The sequence below is a fragment of the Pelobates fuscus genome, chromosome 6 (assembly GCF_036172605.1).
Source record: "Pelobates fuscus isolate aPelFus1 chromosome 6, aPelFus1.pri, whole genome shotgun sequence".
Lineage (NCBI taxonomy): Eukaryota > Metazoa > Chordata > Amphibia > Anura > Pelobatidae > Pelobates > Pelobates fuscus.
Window position 1 is genome coordinate 135,065,273 of NC_086322.1, and position 18,356 is coordinate 135,083,628.

Here is an 18,356-nt window from a genome sequence, read left to right on the forward strand (position 1 = left end):
CTCTCTCTCTTCCACCTCTAAATCTAATACCCCAAGAAACAAGACCATGGAAAGAACACAACAGAATATCCGAATTACACACACTCCAAGCGAACAACCACGACCATAAGCGTCCATACACACCACCACCACAACAAACTATAAACTTACAACGAAGATCACCATCCTCTACAACACGCTCATAACCGTCCCCTACAAAGGGGAATGGACCCCCCACCCCCCTGATACCGGAGAAACTGACGGAAGCCAAGCACAGAGAGATGGACACAGGTTTCTTCAGGAAGGAAGAGATTCTTTATTCGATTCACCGACCGGGACTCAGAGGGACTAATGTCACCAAAAAACAGCAAAGTCTGAGCCCTGATCATACAGTGTAGGTCCCTTATATAGGCATGTAGCTCCTCCCATAATCAGTTCAACCTACACATACTCTTATTCATCAACCGAATAGAGACTAAATTCCTGTTTGACCACATGGCTTGCCCAGCACAATGGAGGAGGGGAAATACTCGTATATCCTGTATTCCTACACATGCTCCTTACACTACTGATTGTATCTTAGCTACGTGTAACTAACTAACTGATACATCAACATATGCAAGTGCACATACCACGTGGCAATCTTGTCCTAGTAAATTTATTTTTACTGAGATTCCACCACATTCCCCCCTTTGATGCTTCTGATATTTCACAATTCCAGATGCATCACTTAACCATAGTTTGCTTACACCTCAAGTTGCCATGAACCAGACCAGACTTTGCGACTCCCTAAAGATACGAATCCCTCAACATTGCTCTTCCTGTACTAATTCTCCCTGATTTAGAGCCTCATACCTATATATAGCCATTATCTGTGCAGCAGCCTTTCTCTCTGCTATATTCTCTATAATGCTCTGCACAGACCTAACTACCAAAAAATCAGACATGGTAGGAGAAGGCACAGCATCAAAATTAGCATGACTCCACCTACCAATGCCTTAAGTCCTCCAAACTGCTCATACCAGTTACCAAACCAACTACTTGGATTATCACAATAACCACCATAAACCACAATTGAATGTACTGGGTGAGTCTTATCTGAATCAGAATACTCTACACATATATATAAGAGTATAACAAAATATCATTTATTGTATAATAAACTAATCATAAAAAATGAAACAACATCTCAAAATGTCCAGTATCAGATGTAATCGTGATGAATAGTAAGGGGCCCCTTATTCATATTCTTGTCGACAAAGGACTGATGTAAAAAATCCGAGATGTGCACATTAGCATAAAAACTATATGTGAACTCAAAAAAGTTCAAGCAGTAGGCTCCAGTCCAGTCCGTGAAAAAAAATATATAAGTGGATAAACGGATAGTGCCCAGACGACCAAGCCGTCTTACGGAGAGGGAGCTCAAACACCAGCCAAACACCCTGGTCAAGACTAAGAGGGAAGCGATAGGGATGGCCCCAAAGGTGAAAAATCACATCCAGATATGGAAAACTATGGGGATATCACTTCAGCAACTTACCCTATCCGTCCGACCATCGGGTGAGAAACTGGGAGCACATAAACTCCAAACCGTGAGGGCTGCAGGAAAAAGGCCGTTCTCGCCAGGTCGCTTGCCGAAAATCAATGGCGGGTCGTAAAGGACGAATCGGCTGGGAAGTTCAAATCCGTCGGCGGTGTGGTGAGGTAGCAGACAGCACGTCTACGCGTTTCGTCCTAGCTGGAGGACTTTTTCAAGACAATGTCTGCTGTCTAAGAGCCGGGTTTATATACCCACTCTTAATTGATTCATAGAATGGTCATGATTGTTAATTGATTCATAGAATGGTCATGATTGTTAATTGATAAACTGAGATCATTACAGATCTAAAGTAAATGGTCATAATTGTTAATTGATAAACTGAGATCATTACAGATCTAAAATAAAATATGCTGCAAGTGGATAGAAAAACACAAAATATAATAAACGAAAACATATATCCTTATTAGGACAATCTCATATTATTAACATCGAAAAATTATATATATATAGACATAAAATAAAGATTAAAAATATATTTTTATTTTTACTTTTATTTTTACTAATAAAGTATTTCAATCTCAAGTTTAACAGAGATAATTAATCAATCTTGATTTGTGAGCCTTTTTTTTAAAAATAATAATAATGATAATATAGTTCAATTGTTTTATAAAAATCTGTTATTTATATATATTAGATTAGGAACAAGAACATTAAAATAAATGTTGAGCACTATATTTTTGTATATATATTTATATGTATAATTAAGAAAAAGAACATTGGAAAAAAATGCTGAACACTCATATAGGATTCATATAAGTGTTAAAGAGACCATGGGGTCTAAGGTGAATCGTAATATATATGTGGTTCCCGATTCATCCTCTCCCACATATAGAGACAGTGAAAGATCTTTCACTCACAGGGACAAATAAGTATGTCTTCCAAATTTTAAATGTTACATTCCACTTCTTCATTTAACCCATTAGGAGTAAGTGTGTTGAGTCTAAAGATCCATTTAGTTTCTGCTGTAATTAAGGCTAATTTTCTATTGGGTATATTCTCTGCAATATGCTCGATGCCCATTACTAAAAGCTGTGAAGGGTTACTGTCATGGGCCATTTGGAAGTGTCTGGCTACTGGAGATTTTTTATCACGGTTGCTGATGGCTCGTCTGTGTTCCCTGAACCTGGCTTTTAATGGTCTCGAAGTCTGACCTACATATAGCAAGTCACAAGTACATATCAACAGATATACCACAAATGAGGTATTGCACGAGATTCTAGTGGTTGTATGGAAGTTCTCATCTTTAGAGGAAGGGGGAAAATTCTTTTTTCCGTGACATATGTGTTGGCAGGTTAAGCATCGGGTGGCACCACATTTGAAATTTCCTGCTTCACATAATATCGATGTTTGATTAGTTTTTGCAGTCGGAAACTTGGAAGGGGCCAATAGGTTCTTTAGATTCCTATTTTTACGGAATGTTACTCTGGGTACTTCAGGGATACTGAAACGAAGCCATGGATCCAACCGCAGAATAGACCAATGATTTTTTAGGATATGAATGATCTGGTTGTACGCCCTATTGTACGTTGTCGAGAAGATGGGACCTTTATTCTGACCCACCTCTCTAGTACTGATGTGAAAGTCTATCCTCGGTTTAGGTCTCCTTATTATCGGATGATTCTCCATCTATTATCATCCGATAATAAGGAGACCTAAACCGAGGATAGACTTTCACATCAGTACTAGAGAGGTGGGTCAGAATAAAGGTCCCATCTTCTCGACAACGTACAATAGGGCGTACAACCAGATCATTCATATCCTAAAAAATCATTGGTCTATTCTGCGGTTGGATCCATGGCTTTGTTTCAGTATCCCTGAAGTACCCAGAGTAACATTCCGTAAAAATAGGAATCTAAAGAACCTATTGGCCCCTTCCAAGTTTCCGACTGCAAAAACTAATCAAACATCGATATTATGTGAAGCAGGAAATTTCAAATGTGGTGCCACCCGATGCTTAACCTGCCAACACATATGTCACGGAAAAAAGAATTTTCCCCCTTCCTCTAAAGATGAGAACTTCCATACAACCACTAGAATCTCGTGCAATACCTCATTTGTGGTATATCTGTTGATATGTACTTGTGACTTGCTATATGTAGGTCAGACTTCGAGACCATTAAAAGCCAGGTTCAGGGAACACAGACGAGCCATCAGCAACCGTGATAAAAAATCTCCAGTAGCCAGACACTTCCAAATGGCCCATGACAGTAACCCTTCACAGCTTTTAGTAATGGGCATCGAGCATATTGCAGAGAATATACCCAATAGAAAATTAGCCTTAATTACAGCAGAAACTAAATGGATCTTTAGACTCAACACACTTACTCCTAATGGGTTAAATGAAGAAGTGGAATGTAACATTTAAAATTTGGAAGACATACTTATTTGTCCCTGTGAGTGAAAGATCTTTCACTGTCTCTATATGTGGGAGAGGATGAATCGGGAACCACATATATATTACGATTCACCTTAGACCCCATGGTCTCTTTAACACTTATATGAATCCTATATGAGTGTTCAGCATTTTTTTCCAATGTTCTTTTTCTTAATTATACATATAAATATATATACAAAAATATAGTGCTCAACATTTATTTTAATGTTCTTGTTCCTAATCTAATATATATAAATAACAGATTTTTATAAAACAATTGAACTATATTATCATTATTATTATTTTAAAAAAAAAGGCTCACAAATCAAGATTGATTAATTATCTCTGTTAAACTTGAGATTGAAATACTTTATTAGTAAAAATAAAAGTAAAAATAAAAATATATTTTTAATCTTTATTTTATGTCTATATATATATAATTTTTCGATGTTAATAATATGAGATTGTCCTAATAAGGATATATGTTTTCGTTTATTATATTTTGTGTTTTTCTATCCACTTGCAGCATATTTTATTTTAGATCTGTAATGATCTCAGTTTATCAATTAACAATTATGACCATTTACTTTAGATCTGTAATGATCTCAGTTTATCAATTAACAATCATGACCATTCTATGAATCAATTAACAATCATGACCATTCTATGAATCAATTAAGAGTGGGTATATAAACCCGGCTCTTAGACAGCAGACATTGTCTTGAAAAAGTCCTCCAGCTAGGACGAAACGCGTAGACGTGCTGTCTGCTACCTCACCACACCGCCGACGGATTTGAACTTCCCAGCCGATTCGTCCTTTACGACCCGCCATTGATTTTCGGCAAGCGACCTGGCGAGAACGGCCTTTTTCCTGCAGCCCTCACGGTTTGGAGTTTATGTGCTCCCAGTTTCTCACCCGATGGTCGGACGGATAGGGTAAGTTGCTGAAGTGATATCCCCATAGTTTTCCATATCTGGATGTGATTTTTCACCTTTAGGGCCATCCCTATCGCTTCCCTCTTAGTCTTGACCAGGGTGTTTGGCTGGTGTTTGAGCTCCCTCTCCGTAAGACGGCTTGGTCGTCTGGGCACTATCCGTTTATCCACTTATATATTTTTTTTCACGGACTGGACTGGAGCCTACTGCTTGAACTTTTTTGAGTTCACATATAGTTTTTATGCTAATGTGCACATCTCGGATTTTTTACATCAGTCCTTTGTCGACAAGAATATGAATAAGGGGCCCCTTACTATTCATCACGATTACATCTGATACTGGACATTTTGAGATGTTGTTTCATTTTTTATGATTAGTTTATTATACAATAAATGATATTTTGTTATACTCTTATATATATGTGTAGAGTATTCTGATTCAGATAAGACTCACCCAGTACATTCAATTGTGGTTTATGGTGGTTATTGTGGTGATCTCGGCGAGATTGGTCATTTTTAAGTTTATTGATATTTTCATCTTGATTTTTATGTAGATCTGCATAATTAATTGGAGCGCTCACATACCAGTTATATCTTTTCGGTTTCATTTAATAAGTCGCTCCCTTGTATGTGACGCAGCCCTACTGTTATTTCATCCCATTGGGTATATTTATTTCTCACTGTCAGTCCATATTACATTTACATTTTGTCAACTACTTGGATTATACCCTTTCCATACCTGGGTAGGCACATGCGCTAGTTTAACCATATGGCTAGTAAGCTCAGCTATTGCTTGCCCTTCATCATCTATTTGAAGACAACAATTGCTTAGGTTAAACTTCCCACATACACCTCCCTCTTCTGCCAATAGGTAATCCAAGGCTAATCTATTTTGGTAAACGGCTGTCCTCATCCTAGTATTATGTTTCGCTAGGAGATTGAGCGCTTGCGATGTTTCATTGGTAATTATCTCAACCACTGCCTGTAACCTTATAATACGGTTGAGCATATATATTGGGGTTCTATATCCAAAAGTACCATCCTCTGCCCACGTAGCTGGCCCATAATAATCTATAATACGCTGGGGAGGCCACTCATTATCTTCCCAGGTACCTATCTCTAGGGGTCCCCTTTTCTTTCTATGATTCACATCATATACCTTAACTCCCAAAGTCTCTCCTGTTTCAATAGGCAACAAGAAGAAGGATGGTTTGAGCATACCTAACACACATGCCCCTTCCCAGTCCTGTGGTAACTCCGAATATGCTTTCTTACCACAGATCCAGTACAAATTTGCTGGGGCTTTCCAACTCGATGTAGCAGATAGGGCAAACCACACATCCTTTAAATTGGTATAACTTGCAAACGGGTTAGGTGGTTCTGAGACATTTGAAGCTGACCACCAAGTTGTATTCTTTGTATCATCATCATAAACTTTTTGCCCTAGACAAGTCAATTCTCCTACAGATGTATTAAACATTATTCCTTTTCTTGCTATGCAAACATAACCTATAATGGAGGTCTTTAATCGCCACTCAGATTTACCTCTAACACTCATTTGATAATCAGCTTGAGAAGATGTTATCTGTTCAATTGTCTCAGAACCGCTTCCCAGGGCCATTGGTCTCCCATATTAGTACCTCCACACACATAGCAGTTGGTTACATTAAGACTACCGGCAATACTCTTGGCTAGATCAATAATTAAGTTCTTAGCATTATGGGGGATCTTATTCTCTACACTCATCTCCTCGTAGAAAGAATGGAAAACCTGATGAGTCTGGGCTGCCACAGTATCGGTCTCTATCCCTATAAATATTATTGTCCCAGGATCCAAACCTGTCCCATATATCTGGAACCCAAATAAGTTTCCGAACTTATCTATAAACTGTTCAGGATTATTAATAAGTATATGGACTGGGTTACACTCCATAGACTTACAATATGGTTTGGTAGGCAGCTTAGTAACAATCATATCCTTATCTACTGTCTGTCCCCAAGTTGCCCACCCTACACAAGACCAATATGGACAATAATTATAATTCTTATTTGGGCATTTTGGATCTATATACTTGTTCTTACTACTGGGGCAAATATACTTATCATTAGACCCATACGTTCTTTCCCATTTAAGATCCCCGCATACATTCCACGGTTTTCTACCACTTGATATCGCCTTACATGCATCAAAAAAGAAGAACACCCGAAGAATGTACGGTTTCTAGTATTGTCTTATTTATTAGGGTCCCCTGTGAGTCTCCATTCCGAAGGGTCAACCAAATTGTACGGGGTTGATACTCTGGACTAAAACACTTAGGTTCTCCTACTCCTAAATGGCATACACTATAATCTATACCTAAGTATCTACACTTAGATACATATCCTTTACACTCATATTGTGAATGCCAAATAAGGGTCTGGGAAATATGATTACTTGTTTTTATAGTCTTAATGCAAACCTCACAGCCAGGTGTGTCGGTACCTCTACCTTCCTGAATAATTAAAAATACAAATATACACATTATCAAATGCATTTCTCCTGACATCTTTATCCTAATTCTTCGTCCGTGCGATGGCACCTCAGCTTCCAGGATGTAAGGGCTGCAAGGAATGGAGTCCTTCAAGTCCTCTCTTCCCTTCACAGAGGTCCCTTCAAGACACTCTGGCTATGTAACGTGCAGGGCCGGCGCGTCCATAAGGCGGCACAGGCGGCTGCCTTAGGGCGCACCGGCTCTGGGGGCGCAAAATTCCAGTGACCGGCAGGAGGGAAGTGCTCCCTCCTGCCTGGTCACCTCCTGGATCCCCGGAGCTGCTGCGCGGCGTGCGGCTGAAGTTGATTAGGAGGCGGCGAGGGAGCTCTCTGATCTCTCTGACCGGCTCCCTCGCAGGCTGTTTTCTGATGCCGCGGGAGCGGAATATGACGTCATATTCCGGCTCCCGCGGAATCAGAAAACAGCCTGCGAGGGAGCCGGTCAGAGAAATCAGAGCTCCCTCGCCGCCTCCTAATCAACTTCAGCCGCACGCTGCGCAGCAGCCTCACTGGACCACCAGGTAGGGAGGCTGGGTGGGACATTTAAATGTAATTTATTAGTAATTACTTTATTAATTACTGTGTGTGTGCATGTGAGTGTGAGTGTCTGTCAGTGTGTGTGTAAGTGTGTCTATGAGTTTGTGTGTGAGTGTGTATGTCAGTGTTTATGTGTGTGAGTGAGTGTGTGTGTGTCTGTCAGTGTGTGTGTGTGTGTAAGTGTGTCTATGAGTTTGTGTGTGAGTGAGTGTGTCTGTCGGTGTGTGTGTGTGCGCTTGTGAGTATGTGTGTGTGTGTGTGTTCGAGTATGTGTCTGTGAGTTTGTGTGCATGTGTGTGTGTGAGTGAGTATGTATTTTTCTGTATGCCTGTCTGTATGTATGTATGTATCTGTATGATGGTATGCCTCTGTATGTATGTATGTGTCTGTATGCCTGTATGTCTTGTACGTATGTTTCTGTATGTCTCTGTATGCATGTATGTAACTGGATGTATGTTTGTCTCTGAATGTCTGTATATATGTCTCCGTATGCATGTATGTAACTGTATGCTTTTATGTCTCTGTATGTACGTATGTGTGTGTCTCTGTGTCTCTGTATGCCTGTATGTCTTTGTATGCATGTTTCTGTATGTATGTATGTATGTGTCTGTATGACGGTATGCCTCTGTATGTATGTATGTGTCTGTATGACGGAATGCCTCTGTATGTATGTATTTGTCTGTATGCCTGTCTATATGAATGTGTCTGTATGACGTTATGTCTCTGTATGCATGCATGTATCTGTATGTGTGTATGTCTTTGTATGCCTGTATGTATGTATGTATGTATGTATGTGTCTGCATGCCTGTATGTCTCTGCATGTATGTTTCTTTATGCCTGTATGTCTGTATGTATGTGCCTGAATGTCTTTGTATGTATGTTTCTGTATGCCTGTCTGTATGTATGTGTCTGTATGACGGTATGCATGTATGTCTCTGCTTGTATGTCTCTGACTGTATGTGTCTGTATGTCTCTGTATGATTATTGCTGTCTTTGTATGACAGTGTACCTGTATGACTGACTGTGTGACTGAAAAATGATGCCTGTGTTCCTGTGGCTTGGGAGGAAAGACACACAGGTGAAGATGCATTTTTTTTTTTTTTAATGAGGGTTGGGGGCGCCAAAATGCATCTTCGCCTGTGTAACTAAAAATCCTAGCACCGGCCCTGGTAACGTGGGCAGGTGGTCAGGCTTTATTATGGCCGTCAAAACACCTACTTGCTGATCTCTTTGTTTACTCTTGAAGTCCCAATATCTCCTCGTCACTCCGACTGAGTTACATGCTTTAACCGGATCTTGCAGGGATTCTCTGGATCTGGTGTAGCTTGCCAAGAATCTACTGCTGCTGGTTTAACCCTGGAGTGATGAATCCACGGAGTCACTTCAGCCACCTTTATAGCTGTAGGGGTAGACAAAAGAACAACATAAGGACCCCTCCACTTTGGCCCCAACGGTACACTGTTCCACTCCTTTATCCAAACTTGATCTCCTGGATGATAACAATGGACAGGTGGATAAATATTCACAGGTAATCTATCTTGTGCCCATTTCTGTACCTCCTCCATAGTTTTACCCAACTCTACAACCTGCTGCCGGGTAATTCCTTCTCCCAACTGACTTAAATCCCCCCTTAAGTTACCAAGTACAGGAGGTGGACGCCCATACATAATTTCAAAAGGTGAGAGACCCATCCTTCTGGTAGGTGTACTACGAATGCGTAACAGAGCTATTGGCAAAAGAACATTCCATTTAAGTTGAGTTTCTTGACACATCTTTGCCAATTGGTTCTTAATAGTTCTGTTCATGCTTTCCACTTTCCCAGAACTCTGAGGTCTATATGCCGTATGAAGCTTCCACTTAATACCAAGCATATGAGTCAGTTGTTGTAGGCACTGGTGAACAAAGGCTGGACCATTATCCGATCCTATAGAACATGGTAGTCCATATCGGGGTATTATTTCTCGCAACAGAAATCGCACAACTTCTCCTGCTTTCTCTGTACGAGTAGGACATGCTTCTACCCAACCTGAGTAGGTAGACACAACTACTAGTAGGTAGCGATGTCCGCCGGATTTAGGCATTACCGTATAGTCTATTTGGAGATCGGACATAGGGAGTCCTCCCATATACTGGACTCCCGGTGGTTTCACTGGACCTTGCCTTGCGTTGTTCTTGGCACATATCACACATCTTCGTACAATGGCTTGAGTCAAGTTGGACAATCTTGGTATGTAGAAATGCTTCCTAAGAGATTCTTCCATACTATCTCTTCCGGAATGTGTCCCGTTATGATAATTCTGGACAATTTCTACAGCTAGCGATGCTGGAATAACTATTCTTCCATCTTCTAACTGATACCAATTGTTCTCCAGGTACTTCCCAGTTTCGGTCTTTAACCACTCTTCTTCTTGAGCTGTATAAACTGGAGTCCATTGAGACAGAGGGGTCGGTATGAGAGCAGCTATACGTTCCACATACTCCTGTTTTCCTGATTCAGCGGCACGCTTGGCTGCATTATCTGCCATCCGATTTCCTTTTGTTACATCACCATCACCTTTCAGATGCGCTCGGCAATGTATGATACCAACTTCTTTCGGTTCCCACACGGCTTCCAGTAGTTGTAATATCTCAGCTGCGTACTTGATTTCTTTACCCTCTGAGTTCAGTAGTCCTCTTTCTTTATACAAGGCTCCGTGGGCATGAGTGGTTAAAAACGCATACTTGGAGTCCGTGTAGATGTTCACCCTTAAACCTTCAGCCAATTGTAACGCTCGTGTGAGTGTGATTAGTTCTGCCGTCTGTGCCGATGTTCCTTTTGACAATGGCCGAGCTTCTATCACCTTGTCTATGGTTGTCACTGCATATCCTGCATAGCGAATCCCTTCTTTCACATAACTACTGCCGTCCGTATAGTACTGGACATCAGGATTCTGAATGGGAAAATCACGAAGGTCCGGTCTACTTGAAAACACTTCATCCATCACCTCCAGGCAATCATGTTGACTCTTAGTAGGTTGTGGCAAAAGGGTAGCTGGATTCAAGGTATTAACAGTCTCTAGATGCACTCTCAGGTTTTCACATAACATAGCTTGATACTTAGTCATGCGGCTATTGCTAAACCAATAATTGCCTTTATAGTCTAGCAACGTCTGTACTGCGTGTGGGACTCGCACCTAGAGTTCCTGACCCAGAGTGAGCTTATCAGCTTCGGCTACCAGCAGGGCGGCGGCAGCTACGGCTCTTAGACAAGGTGGAAGACCACTGGCCACTGCATCCAATTGTTTGGACATGTATGCAACAGGTCGTTGCCATGATCCCAAGTACTGTGTCAATACTCCCACAGCCATTCTTCTTTGCTCGTGTACATATAAGTAGAATGGGCGTGTATGATCAGGTAGACCTAATGCTGGGGCGCACATCAATGCCTTCTTCACATCTTCAAATGCCTTTTGCTGTTCGGGGGTCCACAGGAAGGGATCGTGTTCTGTACCTTTTATAGCCACATAAAGAGGTTTCGCCAATATCGCATAACTGGGAATCCATATCCTACAGAAGCCTGCTGCCCCCAAGAACTCTTGCACTTGTCTTCTATTCTTGGGTATTGGTATTTGGCATACAGCTTCTTTTCTCTCTGGCCCCATTATCCTTTGACCTTCAGAGATATGGAATCCAAGATACTTGACAGTTGGCTGACACAACTGGGCTTTCTTCCTGGACACCTTGTATCCTGCCTTCCAAAAAATGTGCAGTAGATCATGTGTTGCTTGCTGACATATCTCTCTTGTAACTGCCACTATCAACAAATCATCTACGTATTGTAATAGTACACATTCTCCTGGGATGGACTTGAAATCCAGCAAGTCTTGACTTAAAGCTGATCCAAATAGGGTAGGGGAATTTTTAAACCCTTGGGGCAAACTTGTCCAAGTCATCTGGCGTTTCGAGCCCATTACAGCATTTTCCCATTGGAATGCAAAGATACACTGGCTTTCCGCAGCAATTTGTAGGCAAAATAAGGCATCTTTGAGATCCAAAACTGTGAAGTAGGTAGCCCCGCCTGGAATTAAAGCAAGCAGGTTATATGGATTGGGCACAACTGGATGTATACTTACTACCGCATCATTGACTGCTCTCAAGTCCTGCACAGGGCGATACTCATCTGTACCGGGCTTTTGAACAGGCAACAATGGGGTGTTCCAGGGGGAAGTACAGAATTTTAGGATACCATACCTTATGAACTTATCCAAATAAGATTGTATGTTCTTCTTGGCCTTTTGTAGGATGTGATATTGTCTTAAGCTCACTGGATAAACCCCAAGCTTTAGTTCGATACGAATTGGTGGGATATTACGAGCAAGTCCTGGTGGGTTATTCTCTGCCCACACTCCTGGTATATTGAACAAGGATTCATCACTCTTAGGGTTTTGGCTGGTCAACACTGTATAAAGTCGACACTCTTCTTCCTTTGGTACTGATATTGTCATTATACCTGAAGGTCCATTGAACTTTAAAGATGTTGTTCCGTTAGGTAGAAATGTTATCTGTGCTTGTAATTTCAACAACAAATCACATCCTAGCAGTTGGACTGGACATTCAGGCATATAAAGGAACTGGTGTTTCACTATGTGGCCTCCCAATGTACAGAGTCGACTTTTAAGAACCGGTTTAGCGGCATTCCTTCCAGTTGCTCCTATTACGGTGATAGTTCTTCCTGAAGGAGGAGCGACTAGGTCAGTCACCACCGAATGTTCAGCACCAGTGTCAATCATGAAAGAACTCCTTTTTCCCCCTATTGCTACATCGACCATAGGCTCCGCTCGGCCAAGGGGGATGGAGCCCGGTCGGTATCAATAGTCCTCCATGACTGTGTCAGCCAAACCCACAAAGTCCCTATCCTCTCTCTCGCGGGGTCTCTGCGCTGCTGGGTAATATCTATCTCCACTAACACTTCCTCTATTATTCCCACTATTTCCTCCAGGACCTCCTCTACCTCTCACTCTACCTCTATAATTACTGCTATATCCTGCCCTAGGTCTGTCTCTCTCATACTGTTCCCTTCGTGGACACTCACTTCTCCAATGCCCTTCTTCCCTACATTACGCGCATTGGTTCCTACTCAAAGGTTCCCCATTCCACTTATTCTCACCTTTATCCGTTCCCCTATATACTTCCTTTTCCCTTCTATCTTCACCTTCGATAGCTACTGCTAGCATATCTGCTTTCCTACGCATCTTTCGCTCTTCCTCCTTCTTCGTTTCTGTCTCCCTATTCATATAGACCTTATTTGCTATTTCCATTAGTTGGGTTATGGACATCCCTACAAACCCTTCTAACTTCTGTAGCTTGCGCTTTATATCTCCGTAGGCTTGGCTGACAAGGCAGAGTTAACCATTCGGGAATTCTCAGGAGCCTCTGGATTAAAGGGGGTATACAAACGTTATGCCTCCAATAATCGGTCATAAAAGGCACTGGGCGATTCATCACATTTCTGCAATACCTCAGCCGGCTTTCATGCCAACAATAATAGCGTCCCTGTATGATTTTAAATGGGCCATATCTGCGCCATTGACATTCCACTCCGGATCAGTATTTGGATAATGTGCTGCGGCCCATACTGCTGGGTTGGCCTGATTTTGTGTACGGGCCACTTCTTCCAGCGCTTTAATTGCCGCTTGGTTTATCCGTGTCCTTTCCTCGTTGTTAAACAATGTCATAAGCAGTTGCTGGCAATCAGCCCAAGTGGGATTATGTGTCTGGACTATGGAGGTAAACAAATCAGTCATGGCTTGAGGTTTATCGGTGTATGAAGAGTTATGGGTCTTCCAGTTAAATAGATCAGTAGTAGTGAAGGGAACATAGACGAATACAGGATCAGCGTGTTGTAACTGGCCGTCACCGTTAATGTGTGTCGGGCCTGGTGTCAGTCGGAGAGGCATTTGATAATGTCGGGGTTGGAGGGTACCGGTCAGTTGTCGGGTTAGTATGGGGCTTCGTTTAGAAACGTCAGTTAGGGGTTCCGGTCGAGGGGTAGTAAGACGAGGGGAAGGGGACACTTTACTGAGGGGGAGATCAGTGAGTAAAATATTCCGGGCCGGGCTAGGAGGAGCCTGACCAGGAACTAGATATGACGTCAAATCTGGATAGGTGGGGTTAACGGAGGTAGGTACCGGAAGGGGAGGGTTTAAAACAAGAGGGCTGGGCTCTGAGCTAGAGGAGGGGGTAGGTGGGGACAACGGGGCAAGGGGAGTAGCTTTACCAACAGCACCTCCTCTTCCTCTTCCTGTGGAGGAGGAGTAAGGGGGCGGCATGGGGATCTCGGATTCAGGAGGCGTGTCCAAAATGGCCGTAATTACGGCCTTAGTGGACAAGCGAGTTCTGGCCACCATGAGGCGACATTGTTCCTCGTGGCATACCCGGATCCATTTTGGCAAGTCATTTACGGCCTGCTTCCAACAGTCAATATACGGAAACTGGCCGTAAAGTTCGGGCCTACCTGATACAGCCACGTGTACACGCTGTACCAGATTAGGATCCAAACTGCCACGTGGTGGCCATGCAGCCACCAAAGTAGGCCATTCCCTACTACATAAAGTAGTCAGGCGTGTTGGAGACATCTTTACCCCAAAATCATACACAGTGTATCCCTTTTTAAAGTTTTTCAACATACATCCTAAGGGATCCATAACCGTTGAATCTGACGCACCCATACTAACAATGAAGCGTCGTCTCCAACAGAAACTAAACAAACACACTTCCAACGGTCACACCCGTTCCCTTGGCAACAGCACCACGTGGTATAGTTACTAGGTGAAACGCACACAACAAATCATACAGGGAATTCCCGTACACACACAGCTGTTACACCAGTCACTAAATAACTATTACTGCGCCTCTTGGCGAAACTATACAGTCACCCACACTATAATTCCCTATATCTGAATTACCCGTCTATAACATACCCCAGTAACATCGTCTTTACAAACAGTAGTTATAGTAAGGTTAGCATTGGTTAGAGTACAATTTAAAGTCACAGTTCAATTGGTAGTGGTTATGGTGTTAAATATACAACATAGACGACAGTTATTAGTAGTTATTTACAGTATCAGTAATTATACATGGTTATGGTACCGTGCGCTATAATACAGTTACACACTATTCACACTCTCGCTAGATGGCAGAGCTCACGCTATCTAGCAAGATATACACGCTACTACAACAATCTTTAACACATTTACAATTCCCAACTAATCTATTGGCCAGTACCTCGATGGACTACCTAAAACTATTTACATCCGTTTTGGTTAGCCACGCTGCCCAAGCACCACATATAGCGAACTAGAGGGCGGAATTTACAACAGCACCCTCTTAGTCTATATACTCTATCAAAAATCTAGTGGGTTCCAAATTTACACGCCTTCCCACTTAGCCAAGATAGGTTGAGATCTAGCGGACCGATTTACACAGACGCCGCTTAGTCTCCCGGTCCCTCCGACCTAGCGAACGTAATATACACCCTAGAACGCTAGTCTAGACAAGACACCGGTGTCCGGCTTGGGCTATTTACACAGAACCCAGCCTGACTCCGAACCCAAATTAAACGGGCTGACTACAGGGCGTTTAATTGAGCGGTGCGCCTTTGCTCCTTCCCTCCACTGGAGGGGGCAGATTCCATACACAAATAACCCCTTATGGGCCTAACGCACAATCGGTATCCAATACCCCTAGTGGGTCCACCGTCTAAAACAGTGGTCGTCTTACCTCCTCGTTCCTGAACCTGGGTTCACACTCATCGACGGGGGCACCCCAGCACTTACTACGTAGAGGCCGATGATCTCCTGGACAACAGACCAGTGGCGCCGAGACGAAAGGTCCACGCAGAAGTTCAGGGGTGCAGCCGTAGAGAGCGTGGGCAAAGATATACCGTCTCACGCCTCTGCTTCTCAGCTACCATTGAACGATGAGCTTCCCGGCCAATTGCACCAAATGATACCGGAGAAACTGACGGAAGCCAAGCACAGAGAGATGGACACAGGTTTCTCCAGGAAGGAAGAGATTCTTTATTCGATTCACCGACCAGGACTCAGAGGGACTAATTTCACCAAAAAACAGCAAAGTCTGAGCCCTGATCATACAGTGTAGGTCCCTTATATAGGCATGTAGCTCCTCCCATAATCAGTTCAACCTACACATACTCTTATCCATCAACCGAATAGAGACTAAATTCCTGTTTGACCACATGGCTTGCCCAGCACAATGGAGGAGGGGAAATACTTGTATATCCTGTATTCCTACACATGATCCTTACACTACTGATTGTATCTTAGCTACGTGTAACTAACTAACTGATGCATCAACATATGCAAGTGCACATACCACGTGGCAATCTTGTCCTAGTAATTTATTTTTACTGAGATTCCACCACACCCCCTCTTCCCCACTTCCCCAACTAAAACCAACGACATCCACGGACCTACACCACAACTAACCAGACCACTAAAATGAACACGACACAGTGCGGAGGTTAGATAGGATACAGATTCGAGGAAACGCCCAATTGAGCCCCTCAACCCCCATCCCCACAAGTTCTACACACATCCCCACCCCGTAACTCACTGTAACCATTTCCAATAACTAGAAACAGCTTAACTCTGCAAACTGTTTATTGCACAAAGAACAATTACTGCTACAACCATGTTATGCTGTTTTTACACAACAAAAGGGTTAGAGACTCCAAGAATATGGAGCCTCTCTATCACTCTTATAGTTCTAACGCTAAAACTTAACCTAAACTTGTTTCGTTATGTATGTTATGTAACTGTTGAAAAACCTGACAGAACAGGCTCGTACAAAAGAAATCTAATGTTCCATCACCATATAACAATTCTCTCTCTATCCTTCTGTATAAATCTGTACTGCTGGAATGTTAGAACCTCGGCTTTTGCATAAGCTCATGATCCACTCCAGCGCAACGTATACGTTCCTGTAATTTCTGTCATTTGAAAATAAAGAATTACAAAAAAAACAAACAAACACAAAAAACATTAACCACTATTAAACATTAACCACTATTTATGGTGTCTAATGACAACAGAAATTATGCTTTATTGATACAACATTTGTCCATGTTGTGCATGCAATACGTAGCACAGATAATTATTGTTACAGGAACACCAGGGATACAGTGCTTAGACCTTCTTGGCAACTCTTAACTGGTGTTCCACAGAACGTGATGGAATTGTGCAAATTTCAAATATTCAGTAATTATTTATCTGCCTAATACCTTTTATTCCTTATTTTTAAGTGTACATCCTCAGGCATTAACTGACCAGTAGACAAAAGCACATCTGTATTGTAAAGATGTACGTATAATTAGACAACACTCTAGAGCAGTGATGGCGAACACGCGTGCCACAGGTGGCAAGCCGAGTCCTCTCTGTGGGCACATGGCCATAGGTCGCTGGAGGGGGAGAGGGAACGCTGGCACCGGTCAGCAGCTATGCAGAGTAAGCACCTGCTTGCCCAAAATGGCAGGCACCTACTCTGCTTTCATATCGAGAGGAACCGGAGGCAGGGGGAGGGATCTGGGAAGCAGCTCTCCTGTCCTCCTGCGAGCAGGCTGTGTGGAGCGTTGCCGCGCGTTACCATGGCAATGCTCCACACAGCATTCTGTGCGCAGGAGGACAGGTGAGCACACATACACAGCACCCCTCCACACAGCAGTGCCCCACACAGCACCCCCCCACACACAGCACACTTCACACACAGCACCCCTCTCACACACAGCACCCCTCACACACTCAGCACCCCTCACACACAAACACAGCACTCCACACACAGAGCACTCTTCACACACAGCACCCCTCTCACACACAGCACCCTTCATACACACAGCACCCCTCACAAACACATACACTGCACCCCTCAATGCAATGTGTGTGTGTGTGTGTGTATTCAGCAGTCTGTATGTATTCAGCAGTCTGTGTGTGTGGGTGTGTATTCAGTGGACTGTGTGTGTCTATTCAGCAGACTGTGTATTTGCATTCAGCAGTCTGTGTGTGTGTTTATGTGCATGTATTCAGCAGACTGAGTGTATGTATTCAGCAGTCTGTTTGTACTCAGCAGTCTGCCTGTGTGTGTGTATTAAGCAGTCTGTCTGTATGTGTATTCAGCAGTGTGTGTATTCAGCCATCTCTATGTATTCAGCAGTTTGTGCATATTCAGCAGCCTCTGTGTGTGTGTTAAGCAGACTCTGTGTATGTATTCAGCAGTCTGTGTGTGTGTATTCAGCGGACTGTGTGCATGTATTCAGTGGACTGTGTATGTATTCAACGGACTGTGTGTATGTGTTCAGCGGTCTGTGTGTACTCAGCAGTCTGTCTGTTTGTATTCAAGTTTAATTGCC